At 38.7% G+C, this 15,738-nt stretch overlaps 1 long non-coding RNA gene across 3 annotated transcripts in view; it reads right to left on the bottom strand.

Annotated features, from left to right (window-relative positions):
• Positions 1–1,487: 1,487 nt before the first annotated feature.
• LOC309499033 overlaps positions 1,488–15,738 on the bottom strand; it is a 41,066-nt gene continuing 26,815 nt past the window's right edge. For all 3 annotated transcript variants that reach the window (XR_014206100.1, XR_014206101.1, XR_014206102.1), the window contains 2 exons: positions 5,853–5,898; positions 1,488–1,786 (listed from right to left, as the gene is read on the bottom strand). This is a non-coding gene — a long non-coding RNA (uncharacterized lncRNA). The remainder of the gene's footprint in view (positions 1,787–5,852; positions 5,899–15,738) is intronic.

The raw sequence follows: 15,738 nt of genomic DNA, 5'->3' as shown, positions 1-15,738 counted from the left end.
TAACCCTACATCCCAGAAAACTTTCTGCATTTTTGCATTTTCAAAAAAAAAACATCACTTATGTTGTATGATTTATAAGCTGTATTCCTTATGGGGGACCAAAAAATGTCTAAACAAGGATAAAGATTTTGGATATTGCCATTTTTGTGGGAACATTTTGTTCCCATAATGTAGGGTTTACCACATTGTCCATTTTTTTATTGAAATTTCTTTTTCTTTTTTTTTTGCTTTAATGACAGCAGTTTTCAAGCTGCAGGAACTATTTTGTATAACCAGATGATCATGTTCTCCAGCGTGATTTGAGATGATCATCTTGAGCTTTCAGGAACATTTGAGAATTTAATGCTCAATATTACAGATTTAATCAGAGACCTATAAATGCATAATCTTAAATATTTCTACATTTTATATCTTACTGTTTATTTGTATTAAATGTAATGCATAATATAATATAAATAATAATGTTTATTTCCAGTTTATAATTGTTAAATCCCAGAATTTGCATACACACTCTTAAAAATAAATATTCTTTATTTGTATTGGTGGTTCCATGTAGAACTTTTAACTTTCATGGAACTTTTCTATTGCACAAAAGGTTTTTTATAGTGGAAAGAGGTTCCTACTATTATTTTTAAACGTTGTTCACACTAGGAAAAAATGGTTCTTTTAAGAACTGCTCACTGAAATGGTTCTTCTATGACATCGCTGCACAAAAACAAAAGTGCGGTATATCTGTAATTCACTCTCAATGCATTATATTTCATTTTAGGGATGTTTTTGGTCTTAAGAGCAAAACACTGTTTCTGCTCCAGATACAGGCAACACCTGGCCATAACAGAGTCACATGACACTGAGGTCAGAGCGACACACAATGCCTGCCTTTGTGTTCAGGTGTTCTTGTAGACTCCCATGTGATCAACTCTTTGTGACACATGCAGAAAGAGCAGAATATATGAACTTTCATTTCCAGACCAAAGTAGCTTTATTCGTGCATCTTGACCACTTCCTGATGCAATTCAGAGAAAACAGCTTTTTCTGGGACATTAAACAGGAAATTCGTCTTGCTCATTTTACCTCAGTCACATTATTTAGGACTTTTTCAAGAACAAAAAGTGGAGTGTGAGAGCTACTTTGCATTATGCATGTGAAATACTTAGGTGTATAAATCAAATCTAAGCAATAGCATTGAGACTAGACATTATTGTTCTTTCATATTGGGTGCGTGAAATTTTCGAACAATGACAAGCCGGAGAAAACTTAGATACGAGAACGGAAAGAAAGGATAATTGTACATTATAATGGTAGAAATATTGTAGAGGTGACATGTTCAGACTGAAGCAATAATTCCCTGTGCGGCAGTCCTTTAGTACTGATTCAGCCATGTCAACCCTCTCAATGCATCCGAGACTGATCATTTTAATACCCAGGATATTAAATATTTCATCACCCACAGTTCAGCAAATAAATCACAAGACCTGTTCCTTTTTTTAGAAAAATGCACAATTTATTGAATGAATAAAATCTACAAGCATGTTGAAAAGTTGGAGCCTATAGCAATTTCTTCATAAAAATAATGCACTCCGCACAAGGTTCAAAAGGTTTTTCAAGCTACTTTGTATGTCGCTCATAATGTGCTGTCAGACTGTACTGCGACGTTAGGTCACAGTGGTCATCTTTCCACGTCGGCAAAGCTTGAATGAAATGGGCAGTTCATTGGGTTTGTGACCTGGTGTCTTCAGGTGCTGGACACTAATGAGGGTGGCATGTGCTGGAGAGCTCTCGCAACCTACAACAGAGACAAGAACATGTTAGAACGGACTCTCTTTTATAGCAGACATACATTACACACAGAAATATGACATTAAACAAGAGAGAATTGCATTAAATTCCCCTAAAATGACAGTGTTCCTAATCAGCTGTCTTAGTGCCTTTAGAAGAAATTATGTCAAATCTTTCTCAGCATTCACGTCACCAGAACTAAACTGTCGCTACACTTGTCATCTTGTTTTTCATTTTTATGTTTGTACAATGCTATTTTTTAATACCATGAAAGACCAGGCGTGTTTTTAAGTGAATCATCTTCAATCTTCACCTTATTTCAGAACGGTTATCTGGTATACATGGTATACTTTTCACAATTAGTTCAATAAGTATACTTAACTTTGCTGTATATAAAATTAGTTCTACAACAATGCAAAAGCAATAGTAGATGCTGTTTCATTTGACAAACTTTTTATAATTTCATACTTTATGTTCATACTTCTTATTAAATGATTATTATTTCAATTATAATATCTATATTGTAGCATTTATTCTACAATTAAATACCATAAAACTGAAATATTTGTTTGCGTGTACGTAGGATACTGCAGGCTGTCTGTGATTTCCAGGCAACATATAAACTTTGCACACTGTTTAGTCACTGGTGTGTGTTTTTGGTCATTTTAAGCGAAACAGACATTTATCCAACACGGTTTATCAGAATTTGGAGTCAAAACTATCCATTTTATAGTTCTTAAAGGGATAGTTCACCCAAAAATGAAAATGTTGTCATCATTTACTCACCCTCAAGCTGTTCCAAACCTATGAGTTTAAAAGACACAAAATAAGATATTTGTAAGAATGTTGGTAATCAGTCTGGTCTGTCTGGTTACCAACATTCTTCAAAATATGTTCTTTTGTGTTCAGCAGAAAGAAAGAAACAGGGTTGGAACACCTTGAAGGTAAGTAAATGATGACATGATTTAAATTGAGTGAACTATCCATTTAAAGTAAAAAAAAAAAAAAAAAAGGCGAGTCTCAAAAAAGTATTTCTTTCATAAAAAAGTATTTCTTTGTTATTCCTCACTCTGGTTTGTGATTCGACACAAAGCACTAATTCTGACATTAAGACCTTGCAAATCCCTTGCTGCTCATTTAGTCCAGCTCAAGCTACCATGATCATTTCATTTATCGAGGAATTAAAAAGAACCTCTCTATCTCTCTCTCTCAATATATATATATATATATATATCTCCCTACAGTACTAGGGAAGCGTCCTCATAAGCATCACAAAGTTTTCTACACAGCTTGCCAGTTTTATTAAAAGTTGTCTAGAGCTAAGAGGGATTTTGACATTCCCAATATTCCGGGCTGTCTGTCGGCAGGCTTCCAATGTATTATTATACCTCTTTAATATAGATACACACTTAATCCAAGTGTACAGTTTGAGGAGAACAGATCAATGAGAAATATGGAGGATTGTAGCAAAATGAACTGTCTCTATTGCCCTGTCAGACTTAAAGTGCACATTCATAAGCTGAATTCTGAAATGGTTTGGCTCTAATAGACCCGGAATGGCCCTCTGACTGCTGCTCTCAAGATCTTTCTTCTCAAATGAAACCTCATCGTAGGCACTACTTCACGTAGGCGCCATTGTTGAACCATTGTTTTCCCATTTTCTGTGTTTCAAGCTTGCAATAAAAACAAAACAAAACAACACAATGCTTTGCTTTAAATTTCACTTGCTTTGAGATCTGACTCGCATTCTGAAACATCATCTTCGATAAAAAAAAAAATCACTATGACATTCCACGACTCCTTGCACTGACCTGGCGTTTAACTTCAATAAAGGCATTCGATTCTTCAACAAAAGGAAACTATACCCTGCCTCATTATGAAACAAGAATCAGATGAATCACTTCAAGTCTAAACCATATCACAGATTGTGAACGACAAAAAGATCACCAAGTTCTCAAAAAGCTTCATGTACTGTTCGCTAACAAAGAGGAAAACAATAATGGAGTGTCCGACACGTTCTTGTCTTCACCTTTGTTCCTCCTTGTCTTCTCATATGGTTTTTGCTTACACTTCTCCTTATAACCTGATAAGAGTGTTTTTTTATATATATATTGTTGTGAAGAACACAGGAGGGTCTGCGTTTCTGCCTCCCGTCATTATTTCTTGTTTGCTATCGGGCAAGAGAATAACTTATCCGATTCCACTTACCGCCTTATAGCTTTCTCTCTCTTTGTGTATTACAGCATTATATTTCTTGAAAACTTTAGAAGACGATAACAAGCATGAGATTTTATTCAGGAGAGGACCATTACGCCAGTACATATATACTGTTAGCCATATCTGAACATTTTTCTAGCTTTCCTTTGAAGTTTTAAAGAGTTACCGCAGGTAGGATATTGTCGTTTACGGTCATGTTTCCAGCATTTTCTTCAGTGGCTTGTTAGATTTGTCTCATCCAGCCATCTCCATTCTAAATCTCTTGTCCCAGAAAGTAAATAATTAAATACCAAAATCAAGACAACAACAAAAAGTACTTCAGCCCAGAGGAATAAATTAAAAGTGCTTGTTACATACAGCGTGCTGCCTCAGGAGAAGCATGTGCCTTTGAAGTGTGGTCCGAGAACGGCACAGATGTGTTTTTCAGCATCACATTGCTTTTACTGACTCTGCAGAATTCATCATCCTATCTGTGTCAGATTCCTCTCCAACCGCACATTATTTCTCTGAGAAATGAAAGAGCTGCTTGAGCCACTCTTTCCCCAACTGAACCCTGCGACTCAATATGGCGCACACCAACCACTCCTGCTTCAACCACACTGCTATCCTGAATGAAAAGGGCAACGCCATCTAAGAACTCAAAAACTATCACCTAGACATCAAATTAAGTGTCCATGTGCACTAAACACTATTGTATGCAGGGTAACTAAGAAGTACTTTGCAGTTTAGGGCAATGAACCAGCTATTAAAACAATTGTTGTAGGCTACTCTCTCTGCTAAAAAAAAAAAAAAAAACTCTAAAACCAGTCTTAACTGCTTTGCTGGTCTTAGTTGGTCTCCAAACCTGGTCAACCTGGTTGGCTCATTTTAGAGGGGTTTTGGACACTTTTTGGTCTAGGACAGAGATTCCCAATTATTTTTAAATTATATGCTTTCATTTTACATTTTTATTATTTAATGAATTATTAGCTTTTCATCAACTCATGAACCCCAGTTTTAGAAGGCCAGGCCGAAAGACCAGCTTAAACCCGAAGAATACTGCAGCTGTCTGCGTTGTGTGACGGCCCGCGCACTGTCTATGTGACGTCATTTTCACCGTCCGTGTACAGCCCAATTTTTGTGTCTGTGCAGATGCATGTACAACAACAAAGTCCACAAGAACAAGTCTTTCCAAAGGAGTATATTGAAAGGCTTGAGCACTCAACTGTGCACACGATACAGAACCTGATTTCACCAAGTTCAACATGTTCATGGATCATCATCAACATCTTTGGTGATCCTGGAACAACATTCGAATCAACCAATCAAATTTGAGGGACAAGTTTACAGTTTATGTCAAGTTTAAGTCCTTCTACATCAGTGTTATTCACCTGTAATTTCCCTCTGATTTTAGGGATAACTTACGGGTAGGGTTAGGTTTATGAATTAATGGTTAAGATTAAGAAGTTATGATTACATTTTCTGACAGGAACGTTGTTCCAGGATCAACAAATTAAGTTGCCCAAGGAATGCTTCCAACTCTGCAAAATCAGGACGTACCAAGCAAGACTGAGCAGAAAGCGAAAAATGAAATAAACCTGGGCCTTTAGGCAGGTTGAAGGGTTTTTTTGTTTGTCTTTGTTTTTCATGGCCATCTCAGTTAGTATTAACAAACACTGTTCAAAATGTACCGTGTCCAAAGGATAAGGAGTTTGCAATGGTTTGTCATGCCTTTGCTTCCTATGAGGCAACTTTATTTTTTTGATTCACCTCAACCAACTTTAACTGTTGAGTTGTTTTTGTCCCTCGGTGACCACCTCTTAACCCCAAATATGACCCCTCATTTTATGTGACATACATAACAGTACAGTACTAACCTTTCTTCCTCACAGCAAAGAGCAGCGCACCTCCTCAGAAGCATCACTAGAAGGAAAGAAGAAAAAACACAATAATTAGTGTCATGTGTGAATGAACTGCTTCTATACGTCTAGTTAAACCCGTCAAAATCTCTCTGCTCCTTTCTGACCTGAAGTAAATTACATGACCTACTTCTTCCTCCACCTACAGCTCTTTTGTTGGTGTAGATAAAAGCAACTCCTCACCACATATCTGACAATCCATAAGTAAAGCCCATTCCAGTGCACAGTCTCACTCCCAACGAACAGAGGAACACTACAAGAGTTTCAGCTATTATAAATAATTTACAGAATTTTTCATTCGCCCTTTTAACCTCTCTGCAAAAAGCACATTTGGCTCAGGTTAAAAATATATGCTCCACATCCGCTCGGTGTATGAAGGCGGATCATAACCTGGTCCTGGAGAAGCCTGTGGTTTAGTCAAGTCCCATGTTGTCCGTGCTGTCTTGTGCTGATGTGAAAACGAATGAATGTGCGACTATGGGTCGGAGGAATATAAAAACGCTAACCAAATATCGTCCCTGACCAGGACGTCTCAAGGTCAAACTCAACTGTTTCTCCATTCAACTGTGAAAATCCTACTACTACTTAATGTAACTATTAATGCACATAATTGCTTTCCTTCCTTGTCCCACTGAATCAAGTGCTTTGCCCTGGGATTGGTACGGCCCTGGCATGCTGCAGTGTTGCCATGGAGACCAGGATAAACCCTTGCTCTTCCACCAGGCAAGACGGGTGAGGCTAAGCATCCATGTACATACAAACACACCCCCATCTTGGTTTCTGACACCAGACAGCACAAATATCTCGGTTCTTTGCCAGGGGCTCCTCTCCTTTCATATGTGTGCAAATGAATTCATGGCCATCTAAGAGTGGGCGAGATCAACCCCGTCTTCCAACGGCTAACCCAATGGAGCAGGCCCGTCACAGGGCCTTTCAGAAACTGCGAAATCTGAGATAAATGCATTTAACACTATGTAAAAAGGGGTGCAATATTTTCCAATTTTTATAATTTTCATAAATCTTTTCAGCTTTGACACTATAATTAGATATTTGGTAGGTCATATTTATCCATTAAATATTGTGTGTGTGTGTGTGTGTCTGTCTGTGTATAGATCTCTGCATGCTTTTGTGGGTATCCAGGGACATGTACAGTTTATCCCTCTGTTCATCCTGAAACGATTCTTTTCATTAGCGGTTATCAATAATGTAACAGTGTGCTTGTTCAGTTCTCTTCTCTCTCCAGTACAACATTACATATGCACTACCACATACACGAACCAAGCAGGCATATGTGAGTCCACAAACACACACACACACACACACACACACACACACACACACACACACACACACACACACACACACACACACACACACACACACACACACACACACACACACACACACACACACACACACACACACAAGCCCGCATGACCTACAAACGCTGTCTTATGTTTAGATATTAAATTTGTCAGTGTGCTCATCACACCATTTGAATTGGTTTTCAATCATTGCACGACCGCACTCAAATTGGCAAAAAATAAATAAAAATAAAATAAAAATATATTATTGAATTATTATTATTGTTTTTATTATTATGTACTGCATTGTTAAATCATAAATAAATAAAAAATAACAATACATTTAAAATACCAAATAATAATAATACTACTACTAATAATAATAATGATAATGATTATTATTATTATAAAAATATTATTATTATAAAAAAAAAAAATAATAATAATAATGTTGCAGGTTTAATATCTTAGCTATACAAAATTGCTAAAACATAATTTCTCTCCCCAGGATGGAAGAGCCTCTACTTACTTACCCATACACTAAAGATAATCCTTTGTGATTGGAGGGCTAATTTGAAGTGTCAATTATTCTTATGCAAATGCATATGTTCTTTCTCACATTTCAAAAGAGGCTGAGCACAGATGGCTTCCCACAAATCATGCCACGCAAGGCAAAGCAGCCCGCCAGACAATAAGATCTTGTATAATGTGATGACGGTGTCTGCATGTCTGTCCTCCCTCATGCTTGTGGGTGCAAACTAGTTCTTGTTTACCACCAAAACAGTGATAACAAACAAATCGCCTGATATAGATATATATCCATGACCATTTATCAAAAGTCTAATAAAATGGGGGGAAAACAAGCGGTTAATATAGTTTAAAGTAACATTAATATATATATCTATGTTCTACATTTACTGTATGTTGCATTTTATGGATGGCGACTTTAAACTGTATTGCCCTCTATAGTATACGCTGGCGAACATGGGCAGCAAAAAGGAGAAGAAAGAAAGAAAAAGGATAGTTAAACAGAAAGAAAGAGACAGTAAGGAACAAGAGGCTGCTCTCTCAGCGTGACCTGAACAAGCCACTAAAACGTGATTTCTGACAGTTTGCTAGCACTCAGACTGAGAGACAGCGGCCTCTCTGCTTTCACACTAAAGACCATGATTTTGCCTCAGAGAAGTCGGCTGACAGACACACCTGCTTCGAAACCAAGCAACTCTCAGACAAATATGTGGATAGGCTTCAACAAACTAGCATTGTAATGGCACTTTAGGAGCTGCAGAGGAAAGACAACTTGGTCATGTGGAAAAATTAGTTAATATTTTAAATGCAATATATACCAATTTATTCCTTTTTAAAAGGAAGATACCGGAAGAGACTGCACAACAAAAGACAGTGTTCCTTGACCTTCTCAGCTGATCCATCGCTTAACAAAAAGGAAGTGAAAAGAAGACCCCAAAGAAAACTTTTCAGAAGAGTGGATCAAACAGCCAGTTCTGGCGTCTTGTTACAACACAACAATGGAGCCATTGAAACCAAGACTGAACATGGCAACCGGGTCCACAGGTTTTGATTGTCTCACAAAGGGTCAAGAGGGAGAGGAGAAGCTGAGTGTTGAGATATTTTAGACGATAATGGTGCTCCAGAAATGAGACGGTTTCAGTTTGCCAAGTTTGTTTTGACTTATCTACCTCAGAGGCTAAAGTTGTTAAACCTGGAAGGCTAAAGAAATAAGAGAATTGTCCAGACTTTAATACCTCATGTCCATGTGGACAACAGATTGGCTAACAAGATACAGGAGTGTGTAGAGAGTGAATAAAGTGATACTTTACACAACCACTGTTCCTGAATAATGTTAATTGGGGCATAAAAGCTGAACCCTTTCAACTACGCACCCTAATGCCAGTTAAGTTAGCCGCCACACAAAGCCAAACCGAGATGTTTGCTTACATACAATAGACAAAGGGCTTTAGACCTAATTGTACTGTGATTCACACATACTCTAAATAGCATTCACCCTTCATTGCTCAACTGGAAGATGTTGTACCGAAAACATCTAAGTGCATTGCGGTTGACAGCCCCCCTGAGGGGAGCACCTGTCTATTGGTTATCCAAACCCTATCGATTAGCCCACATGAGTAAGAAGAACAGAAAATTCTGATTAGAAGAAAGGCTCAGTCAAAATTTCTGGCAATCATTACTAGCAAATTTCGGCCTTCCTCAAGTCCCTGTAACTCACAAAGTACTGTATCACTAAGTGTTTAATCATAATTGCATCTTAAAGGGATCATGAATTGAGAAATAAATGTTTTTTCTTTGATCTTTTGATATATAAGAGGTCATTGTATTATACAAATATCCTGTAAGTTTCAGAACTCAAAACTTCTAAGTCCAAAAACAGCTTTTATTGAAACCAAGCTCATGAAAACAAATAATTTCGGATTTTGTCACATTATTACATCATAGCGCACCAAAAGACCAACCCGATCTCACGGCTATTCATATGTATTTTACGAGGTAGCTAATTCGTACAAATTCATACCACTTCTGCAGAAGATCAACGCCTATTCTACATCATTGCCTCTTTAGCCCCTCCCACCGACGCATGTCGTGGAACTAAATACGAGACAGAAGCAAACACAGGATTGTGCCAAGTTGTGGAAAAACAGCCTTTGCATTGCCCTCCTTGTGATTCTAACATTAAGAATGTATGGATGATCTTCATCAGGTCGTGTCAGTAAGACACTGTTCGCTTAATTTTACTACAGATCTGTTTTTAAACAAGACACAGTTCGACCCAAGCTTTTCAGAGAGACTGAAAATAAAAGATGATGCAGTGCCAACAACATTGGATCCAACAGTAATGTCGCAACACACAAGTGTGAGTAACAGTGTTTTTACCATGTGTCACTATTGCTTTGTCTGTTTGTGGCGGATGTTAGTCGAGCCTCAGTCAGGTCAGTCTTGAAACATCCGCCACACACTGTTACAGATCGTTTGATATGTACTGAGTATTTATACTGTCGTGCCGCAGTCAGACTGAATAGTTGTGATTTGCTGTTCTTTCCTATGGCACGTAGAGAACGCTGCTTTTGTTATTGTTTTGATCTAAGCCATTCGCTGTAATCCTGAATAAAAGCTTCAGTGAGTGACATCTTCCGTTTCGTCATTAGTAAGACATTAAAACACGCTTCTTTTTATTTAACACGACACTGCACTTTATTTGCCACAACCGAGACTTATAAAGCATATTATGTAATATGCATAAATGTTTCACATTGTTGGTAAATGTTTCAACTATGTTACAATCATTTACAACATCCCCGCCATTACATTTATGGAATTGTTTTGAAAACTTCCTATGTTGAAATGATACACAACAATTCTATACATGGTGAAAATTATTATATGCAATATAATAATAATATGCAAAATGGTTACCCAATCATAGCAGTGGGCGTTTACGTCCAAGTCTTAAAGGCGGCACGTCTATCAAAATGGAGCGTTCGAAAGAGAAGGTAAAAAACAGGATAGAAAATAGCGTATTACTGCTAAATTAGAATGCTTTTTGATGTTAAAATCTTGATAACATTATAAGTGGACCTCAGAGAACATGATAATAATAAAAAAAAATGTAGTTCATGACTGTTGCTTTTGCAGCACAGGAAACTATTAGTAGTCCACTCATCACCTCTATAGAGACCAGTTGATGTCTAGACTACAAGTAATGAACAGATGCAAAGGAAAAAAGGTTTCCTAATGTCTCTGAGAGATTGTTTGCTAAAATAATGGTTCCCCAAATGACCAACTACAATTAAAGAAACTCTAAAACTAATCTTATAGTAGCAGTAAAGGTTTACTTCCAGCATAATTCTGAAACCTTCCAGTACAAAATGGTGGCTCACTTCACACCAAAAGCTAAGTCCAGACAAGCAACCATGATACTGTCACAAACACTGTCACTGTGAGGGCGGACATGCCTATTCACACAGCTCACACTAGTCTCTCCATGTGCCAGTGTTTTTCCTTTTCACCTATCTCCCCCAAAAAAGTGTGTGTGTGTGTGTGTCATACACATCAAAACGGTAAGGTGAATCCTTTTGAGCTGGCGGTGCAGTTGGCCACAGAATGAATAAACATCCATGTCAGGAGAAACTGATACACTCCCCTTTTCAAGCAGACGGGCCTCTCGTGGGAAATCCAGCACTAACACAATGGATAGAGACTGCCTTTTGTTGAGTCTCTCAGCTATGGGCTACTTCTTCTCTCGAGTCTGTAGGCTGAACAGACCACTCCCCTCGGTTCCTATTCCCCTTCTAGCACACAATTAACTTGAACCTTTTTCACACTTATCCATACTAGAATGTGTTTCTAATATGTCACTTCAGAGAGTTGGATATCAGAAATGATGTACGCTGGCTCTCAACATGGGATGCCAGTGTGTCCCTACCAGGCTTAAAAACAGCTAGTTAAGCTACCAGCATAAAACAGCTCAAATACCTGTTGGAAATTCATACTAGTCTAAGCTGGTCTTTTCAACTCCTTCCTCAACCCATAGTTAATGAACTCATGGTGAAGATTTTTAATTCTGGCTCCAAATCCTCTGAATAGTAACAACATGATGTTCATCCACAACAAACTCTAAGGAAGAGCTCCCGACAGGTCAAACTGAGGGGATTTACATGAAGTTTATCCGTATAACTCCCTAGTCTCTGTTGGCTGGCTGAGTGATTTTCCCTTTTTCAGGGATGTTCAACACTAAATTTGAAATTAGACTTGAACTTGACATATTACATACTTTACATGTACCCATATCACATACAATAACTATGGCAGCTGACAGGTCACCACTGTCTTCAACATTCAAATGGAAAGCAATTTCCATAAAACAAAATCCATTTGATATTTCCTTTATATATATATATATATATATATATATATATATATATATACTAGGCTATATAATAAGTAAGGGGTCTTGCATCAGCCTGAAGGGGTTTATTCTGAGAGAACAACCGACTGGATGTAAATTATCCCGCTTATTACATGGCTACTACACATAAGTAAATAACTAGACACAAAATACTGATCTGAGTCGAAATATTTTATTAGGTCTTTAAACGCAAAGCTTCCGCGGAGAGAGCAGTTGCTAGCGCTGCAAGTTCAAACTAGACAGACATTTAAGTGATACGGTACAGTCATACCACTTATTACACACATCATTTTGCCACATAAGTAATTATGGTGATGAGAGTATAAAACAATAGTCGCAAAATGGCAGCAGCTGCGTTTTTATGAAACAAGAGAGAGCGAGTCCATGATACTGGATGACAATTAAATAACTGTACACAAAATATTGATTTGACTGAGTTTTAATATTTTATTAGCTCACCAGACGCAAAACTTCCACAAAGAAAAAACGTTCCTAGCAAGCATATAGCGCTGCTGACTTCAGTAACCCGGATGGGTCGGTGTTATCTGTTTTCAGTGGTTGTTATTGCGGAATAACTTACCGCTGGACGGTGCGATTGACCAATCAGAATCAAGTATTCCACATAGTCGTGTAATAATATTATATAATAGAACAAAACCCTATTACCAATTAAACAAAGCTGCAATATTCCATACAATTGCATGTCAACTACACTGTGCAAAGACAATGTCTCAGTGTTAGTCAACACCAAAAACAAGATTTGTATCTTGAGCTCAGTTTACATACCCTGGTCAGCCCCTTTCCAGTCATGCTTTAAGAGAAGATTTCTCTCACTCCCCTCATCTTTCATTCCCTTGCCCTATTCTTTGCTTTCAGCTCCCATTTGTGTCACAATAAAGTTGTTATGCATGACAGTTTGGTAAGCAGAATAGGTACTGCCCGAGCCTGCTGTGTGGCTACAAAGTGGGCCCATTCTCTTCGGCCGGGCTCAGTTACGGGGCCCTGGGCAGTGGGACAAGGACAACATTGCTGGGACATTCCCAGACTGACGGAAACTATTAGACTCAAAACCACAGTGAATCTTGGATCCCCTTGTCCTTTAAGCGAGGACATCTTGATACAGTCCAACTCTCAGTGAACCAAGTATCTTCTACAGTTGAATGGGGATCTAACCAAAGACACAGGTGTGCACAAATTGAAGGCTTATTTCACTTGGTGCTTAAAGAGATTGTTCACCCAAAAATTATTATTTTTTTCATCATTTAAATCACCCTCATGTCATTCCAAACAAGTATGACTTACTTTCTTGTGCAGAACACAAAAGAAGAATGTTGGTTACCAAATCGTATTGGTGACCATTGACTTCCATTGTACAGACAAAACCAGTGGGTTATTCTGATAATCTTGATATTACAAATATAGGCTTTGTTAGAATTTGTTAGATGAGGAAAATTAAGCCCTTTTAGGTTCTTTGAAGTACCAGTACACAGATGGTTATCTAAAGAGGTTCTCAACTGGCATCAGGCTGCAAAACATGTTTGCAATCTTTGCTTTTAAAAGAGTGCCTTTTCCAATGCTTATGAATAACATATAGAGAAGGATTTATCTTTATAAGGTAAAAGTAAAAAGGGTTTTACTCTGTAAAAGTAAGAAGAGTGTTTCTTTGCAGGGATGGAGGCTTGTCAAATTGAAAGAGGGCAGGGACAATGCAACGCAAATCTAAAAGGCCTCCAATCCACAAGGACTCGCACAGCAACCATGGGAATGAAGACTACTGGGGTTCAAGGTCAATGCTAGAATAGAGGCCTGCAGATGCATTGTCTGCTTTCCCCTAACACATTCCTCACACACATATGCAAACATACACACCACTACCAACAGAAGTCATCAGCACCCCCACTAGCACAGGTCTGTTTGTATGTGACACAAAACCAACAAAAGCAGCAGTTCCGCCTGTATGTACGTGCGTGTGTGTGGGCGCATTCACATGTGCATACTCACTCGTCCTATAGAACCAACAGCTGTACACATACACAGAGGATAGATTTCCCACAGCTTTGTTTGTCTGTCCAGACAAGCTTGGAGCTAGCTGGCCAGCTAGCTGTGAGAAATGATCTAAGACCTAGTGAAAAGAAAGACTTTGGCCAAAGCTGAGGAGAGAGTCTGTGATTAGCTCCTTTGTTGGAGGTCTTTTGAGCTTCATTGGCTCCAAAGAAAGACCGTCTAATGAATCCATCCAAGCTTGGCCCAAACTTTGTGTGGACGACAAACTAAGTTATGGTGGTCTCCCGGTGCACCGCCGCACAGCATAATGATACAGAACGTTTGCACATATGGTCCCCTGATTTCAGGACCCCATGTAAGCACTTTCTCATATGCCTGGTCATCCGTTCGCTCCAAGACACCAGGGGCACTGAGCCAGGGGGACGATTTTACTAGGCCTGGTGTGATTGAAATTTGTTTGAAAGTCTTTACGTCTGTATGAAAATGCACATAATAAGTAAATATGCCTTAAACCATATTATATTTTGCAGTTCTTTATAAAGTTACCAGCCACTGGCAAATGTTCAATTTATATGCTAAAGTCAATTTTTACTTGTATTTGGCAATTGACGAGTGTTAATATTGGACCCGGCAAATTATTAGATTTAGACTATTAGAAGTATTCACTGGAACATGTCAATGGGAATGAGAGACAGCCGTTTATGTATTTTACTTATTTTTATGTAAAAACACTTTTGATTGTTGCATTGAAGCAGTGCAAGAGATCTCATATTTTATCACAGCACATGCCATTTTCTCAAATAACAACCTCGGAGAAAAGAGGGAAAAGTGCACTGACACGGGGTATTCCTCAGTTGCAGTGAGGGGCTGCACGCACCCCCCGCCCTTTCGCTTCTCAGCGGCACCCACAGAAGGCAGAAAGGCTTTCTGACATTGCCCTACATTCAGCTGACTGATCCCACACACACAGTCTTCTGTCACAAATAATCATTACAGCCGCACACCCTCTTTCTCTCCCACTGTATTAAATATTGAAGATTTCAACTTTCAACTGGGAGCATGTTCAAGCACCCTCCCATCAAAACACAGAGACGTGCACACACACACACACACACACACACACACACGCACGCACGCACACACACACACACACATTGCCCTAGCTGCAATACAAACCACCTCTATTAGAGTGTCAATCGCATTCAGATCTTTCCTTTCTTGCCAGCGCTGACTGTCAGAATATACGGAAGCCCTACATCCTCAGACGTGACTGTGCCCACGCCCATCCATCCATCCCCACACATTTATATGCTTTCTTTCTTTCCGTTTCCCTTTGTTCCTCTCAACACATCAAGGTGCCCTGCATTTCTTCCTAATGTTGGCTAATGCTTTCGAAAGAATACCACCCGAGTGCTGTTGCCCGCCTCTGTTGCGAGTACCCATGTCACCGGATCGTCATTAATTATTCCCTTACTTACAACATGCTGTTGCCACGGTAATGTGCCATTAAGGGAGAACCAAGCGAATGGCAGTCTCTATGCAAATGAGGCTGCCACAAAGACCCTGGGCGCGGATTTGCAGATCGGAGGATGCTGAG

This window comes from Leuciscus leuciscus (genome assembly GCF_965113295.1).
Source record: "Leuciscus leuciscus genome assembly, chromosome: 5".
In the NCBI taxonomy this organism is placed as follows: Eukaryota; Metazoa; Chordata; class Actinopteri; order Cypriniformes; family Leuciscidae; genus Leuciscus; species Leuciscus leuciscus.
This window is presented reverse-complemented; position numbering and strand designations above follow the sequence as displayed.